Source organism: Elephantulus edwardii, unplaced genomic scaffold (genome assembly GCF_000299155.1).
Source record: "Elephantulus edwardii isolate Elephantulus edwardi_28Jun2011 unplaced genomic scaffold, EleEdw1.0 scaffold00002, whole genome shotgun sequence".
Classification (NCBI taxonomy): domain Eukaryota; kingdom Metazoa; phylum Chordata; class Mammalia; order Macroscelidea; family Macroscelididae; genus Elephantulus; species Elephantulus edwardii.
In genome coordinates this window covers 36,062,113-36,067,706 of record NW_006399752.1, presented here as the reverse complement: position 1 = coordinate 36,067,706, position 5,594 = coordinate 36,062,113, and positions in this window count along the sequence as shown.

The following is a 5,594-nucleotide window of genomic DNA, read 5'->3' as shown; positions in this document are numbered from 1 at the left end:
AATGCAGTGTTATTATCTATGCACTCTTTTCCCATTCTCTCCCCATGTTCCCTATGTCTGTCCTATTTTATAACTGTGGTGTTATGCAGTGTGTCCTTTTGTGATTGAAAAATTTCACTCAGAATAATGTCCTTTAGGCTACCTCATGTTTTATTTCTCAAAATGTTGGAAATACACCACAACAAGATAAAGGTAAATAATGCAATTGAAAAATGGGCACAGGATATGAACAGACACTTCACCAAAAAAGACATTCAGATGGCCAACAAGCACATGAAGAAATGTTCAAAATCCCTAGCTCTAAGAGAGATGCAAATCAAAACAACTATGAGATATCAACTCACCCCAGTCAGAGTAGCAAAATTTAACAGAACAGCAAGCAATAAATGCTGGCGAGGTTGTGGAGAAACTGGAACTCTTATTCACTGTCGGTGGGAGTGTAAAATGGTGCAACCACTGCGAGAGGCAGTATTGCGCTTTCTCAAAAAGTCACAAATAGAAATACCATTTAACCCAGCAAGTCCACTACTGGGAATATACCCCAAAGAGACCATAACTGCCATCCAAGCAGATATATGCACACCCATGTTTATCTCAGCTTTGTTCACAATAGCAAGGAGTTGGAAACAACCTAAGTGCCCATCAACAAACGAATGGATAGAGAAGCTGTGGTATATTCACACAATGGAATACTATGCTGCATTGAAAAATCAGGAACTCATGCAATCATATTCAAAATGAGTGACCCTGGAGGACATTATGCTGAGTGAGCTATCTCAGTCACAAAGGGACAAATACTGCATAGTGCCATTGTTGTAAAACAGGAATGACATCGGCATTGAGGAGAGACTGAAAAAGATGGGATAAATAACGTATACTGCATTGAAACAGATGTGGGAGAAAACTGTTTTAAAGGGATATGTGATTAGGTATTATTGTCATTACAGAAATCCAGAATGAAGGCTGCATAGTGGGGTGGACCTGGGGGGAGGGATTGTATACCAATGAAGGAATTTTTCTTTTACTTTTGAATGAGAAGAGTGTACTGAGGGGGGGGTGGGCAGGGAGAAAAGTGGAACAATAAATGAATGGAAATCCAAAGTCTCTGTAAATTTTCATTAAAATTAATTAAAAAAAGTTGTAAATAGAAATACCCTTTGATCCAGCACTTCCACCACTGGGAATATATCCTAAGGAAACCAGAACCACCATTCAAACAGATGTATACACACCCATGTTTATTGCTGCTTTATTCGCAGTAGCAAAGAGATGGAAGCAACCCAAGTGCCTGTCAACAAAAGAATGGAAAGGAAAATTATGATACATTCACACAAGGGAATATTAGGCAGCATTGAAAAACAATGAAATACTGAAACATTACACAACATGCAGGCGCCTTTAGGTTTTTTAAAGCCACCAGTTTAGAATGGATTCTTCTGCTTAATAAAGTTTCCCCTTTTGAGACAGACTTCCCAAAGTCTATTTTCTTATCCCTAAAATCAGAATATTGTATGCTTCTTACATCCATGGAAAAATTCAAAAGATAAGAAAATATGTGAGAACTCTTTGTCAAGAGCAATATACTGTATAAATAAAAGATGACCAGAGAGAAGTTATTCAACACAGACAATTGTATTCCTAAAATATGTGTTGTAATTGTGAACTTCTTGGCCTGTGGTATAATCTCATTTGGGTATAGATTGCCATATTAAGGAACAAGATGAGTAAAGAGTGCATTTTGAGTTAATCTCTACAAAATATAAAAGAAGCAGAGATTTGGGGAAGGTAGATGACAAGAACGTGGAGATGTCCGAGGAACCAGGAACCCAGGAACCCAGAATTGACACAGAGATGAATATCTTCCAATAGACCAGCATCCTATTTCAGGTTTCTAGATTCCTAAATTGCGAGAAAATAAACTTCTGCTTGCTAAGGCCACTCAGTCTGTAGTGTGACTGTTGTAAACCACTTTAGCAATGAAAAGTGAAAACCTTTAAAACACTACAGGACTAAGCAGAAATAAGCAAATGGAGATGCATGCCATGCTCTTGAATAAAAAGACTCAATATCATAGATTTATTCATGGGAATCCATTAAATTTCAGACTAAATTTAGAAGCTAAAACAGATAATCTCAAAATTCAAGTGGAAAAAAGGAATGACATTTTAAATGTAAGAACCTCTAGGTAGACTCTTAAAAAGAGGGGGAAATAGAGAAGAAGGAAGACTCGGCCCTACCCGGTATTAAAAGATGTAATAAAGCGTAAAATATTGCGGTGGAGACATATGAATAGACAGATTGATAGTGCAGAAAAAGAAATCCAGAAATAAACTCCAGTACACATAAAATTTAGGATGTGATTTTAAAATGGTATTTACAATCTGTAGGCAAAAGATTACTTGTTCAGTAAATAGGATTATAATAACTGGGTAGCCATCTGGGAGGAATCTAAATGGGTGAAAAATTAAAAGTAACAGAAATAATGCAAGGAGACAGTAGTAACTTTGGAATATGGAAGATTTTTTTTCAATGTGGCACAAAACTTAATTGCCGTAGAAGAAATTTGAGTACATTAAACAATATTTTTCCTCTCTGACAAGCTACTATGAGCAAAATCAACAATCAACTTGGTGGAGAAAAGAGCTCCTAGAAATCAATAACAGACAGACTAGCAACCTTATAGATACTATGAATAGACAACAGGGCAAACCACAGATGTCCTTCCGCATTGAAAAGGTGCACGGTCTCAAACTCAAGAAAAACCCAGATGAAAACAGCACAGATATTTTTGCAAGTCCTAATGCAGATGACACAACCCTGCTTGCTGAAACTGAGGAGGACTGAAGCACTCGCTGCAGAAGGTCAAGGACTGCAGTCTTCAATACGAATTGAAGCTCAACATCAAGAAAACAAAGATTCTTACCACTGGGCCAATTGGCAGCATCAGTATGGATGGTGAAGAGATTGAGATAGTTAACAGTTTTACTTTACTTGTTTCCACAGCCAACACTCTTAGTAACAGCAGCCAGGAAATCAGGAGACAAATTGCATTGGGAAAGTCAGCTGTGAGGGACCTCTCAAGAGTACTGAAGGGCAACGGTGTCAGGCTGGAGACTACAGTGAGCCTGATCCAGGCTATAGTCTTTGCAATTACGTGCTATGCATCAGAGAGTTGGACAGTGATGATAAAAAGAGAATTGGTGCCTTTGAGCTGTGGTGCTGGAGAAGAGTATTGGTATACCATGGACTGCTAGGAGAACAAACAGGTTTGTCCTGGAGAGGTGGAAGCCAGGCTGCTCCTTGGAGTCAAGGATTCTGAAGCTTCATCTGACATACTTTTGGCATGTTGCAAGGAGGGACCGGTCCTGGGAGAGGGACATCATGCTTGGGAGAGCAGAGGGATGGCACAAGAGAAGAAGACCCTCGATGAGATGGATTGATTCTGTGATTGGGGTGGTGGGAGTGAATGCGTCGGAGACAGTGAGATTGGCACAGGATAGAACGATGTTTAGGGCTCTTGTACATGGGGTCGTCATGAGTCACAAGCAACTTGATGGCACATAACAACAAACAACAACAAAGCTGCTTACAAGGTGTGATATTCTCGTATTTGCTGGTGATGTCAGAAATAGGTACAAACTTAGTGGAGCTCTGGTGACCTAGTGGCAAGAAGCTGCACTGCAATCACAGAGGTACACAGTTCGAATCCACCAGATGCTCTGCTGGAGAAGGAGGGGCAATCTCCTCCTGTACCTGTCAATCCCAATTAGAAGGTACACACACAAAAAATAATAAAGTAAAATAAATAACAAAGAAAATATTAAAAAAAGAAATAGGTACAAACTCAATAGAGAATAATTTGACAATAACTAATAAAACCTTTTTTTAAAAAAATGGGAATAAATACAGATCTCTTCCAGTCAGTTGGCCAAGTAATTGTCCTCCAGATTTCTTGGCACAACTTGGTGAGCCCATCAGGACAGCATCTGTCTGCTGAAATATGTCAATTGGTATTCCATCAATTCCTGGGGCTTTATTTTTTTGCCAGGTCCTTCAGAGCTGCCTAAACTTTCTCCTTCATCACCATTTCCTCTTGATCATATGTAGTTTCTTGAAATTCTTCTGTGTCAGACAATTCTTTTTGGTAAAGTAACTCTCTATACTCCTTCCATCTTCTTTTCATACTTCCTGGATCATTCAATATTCTACCCATAACATCCTTAAGTATTGCAACTCAAGGCTTAAATTTGTTCTTTAATTCCTTCAGCTTGGAAAAATGCCAAACAAGTATGGCCCTTTTGATTTTCTGACTCCAGTTCTTTTCACATTTCATTATAATGCTTTGCTTTGTCTTCCCATGCTGCCCTTTGAAATCTTCTCCATGATTTCTTAATTTCTTCCCTTGCTTTGCCTTCTCAGCACTCTAGTACAATATTCAGAGTCTCTTCTGACATCCATTTTGGTCATTTCTTCTTTTGTCTTTATAATGACCTTTTGCATTCTTTGTGGATGATGCTCTTGATATCTTCTCACAGCTCATCTGGTCTTTGTTCATAGTGTCCAAGGCCAAAAAAACTATTCCTGAATTGGTTTAAATTCAAGTGGGTCAAATTTTTATTCCTGTAGATTTGATATGAGCTTCTTTATCTTTAAACTGAACTTGCATATGAGTAGTTGATGGTCCATTCCACAATCAGCACCTGGCCTACTTTTCACTGCTGTTTTTGAACTTCTCCAATGATTCTCCCACAGAGGTAATAAGTCTGATTCCTGTACATATCATCAGATAAAATCTATGTATATAGTCTCTGCATTTATGTTTCTTATTAAAGGTATTTGCTATGAATAAATCATTCATTGTGCAGAATTCTATCATTTTATCCACAGCCTCATTTCTGTCCCAAGTCCATGTTTTCCAACTACTGATCCTTCTTCCTGGTTTCCAACTTTTGCATTCCAGTTACCCATTATTATTAATGCATCTTGGTTGCATGCTTGATTGATTTCTGACTGCAAGTTAGTAGATATCATCTATTTCCTCCACTTTGGCTCTGATTGTTGGTACATAAATTTGAATGATAGGGTGTTAATAGATCTTCCTTGTAAGCATATGAGAATTGCATTAGGTAAATCCACTGTCAGGGACCTTTCCAGAGTACTCAGAAGCAATGATGTCAGTCTATATAGTAACATCTATATTCAGAATCCTATCCACTTAAAAATATGCTTTATGTCTCTTGAAAAATTATATCACAATTTTTAATACTGATTTATTTACAAAGTTCTAATGCATTGTTTTTCATACAAGATCCTTCCCGTTTCCTTTACCACCACCCCACTCATCAAATTGTGCATTGCACTATTCTAGCCATTTTTTAACATCAAATTGTGCATTGCACTATTCTAGCCATTTTTAATATCAAATTGTGCATTGCACTATTCTAGCCATTTTAAAAAAATTATCTCCAGCCAATTTTTTAAAAATTTTATTATTTTTGTGTAAAAGGCGCATTGCCATGGGAAAGTCTGCTGTTAGGGACCTCTCCAAAGTACTGAAGAGCAATGGTGTCTCTCTGGAGACTAAGGTGCATCTG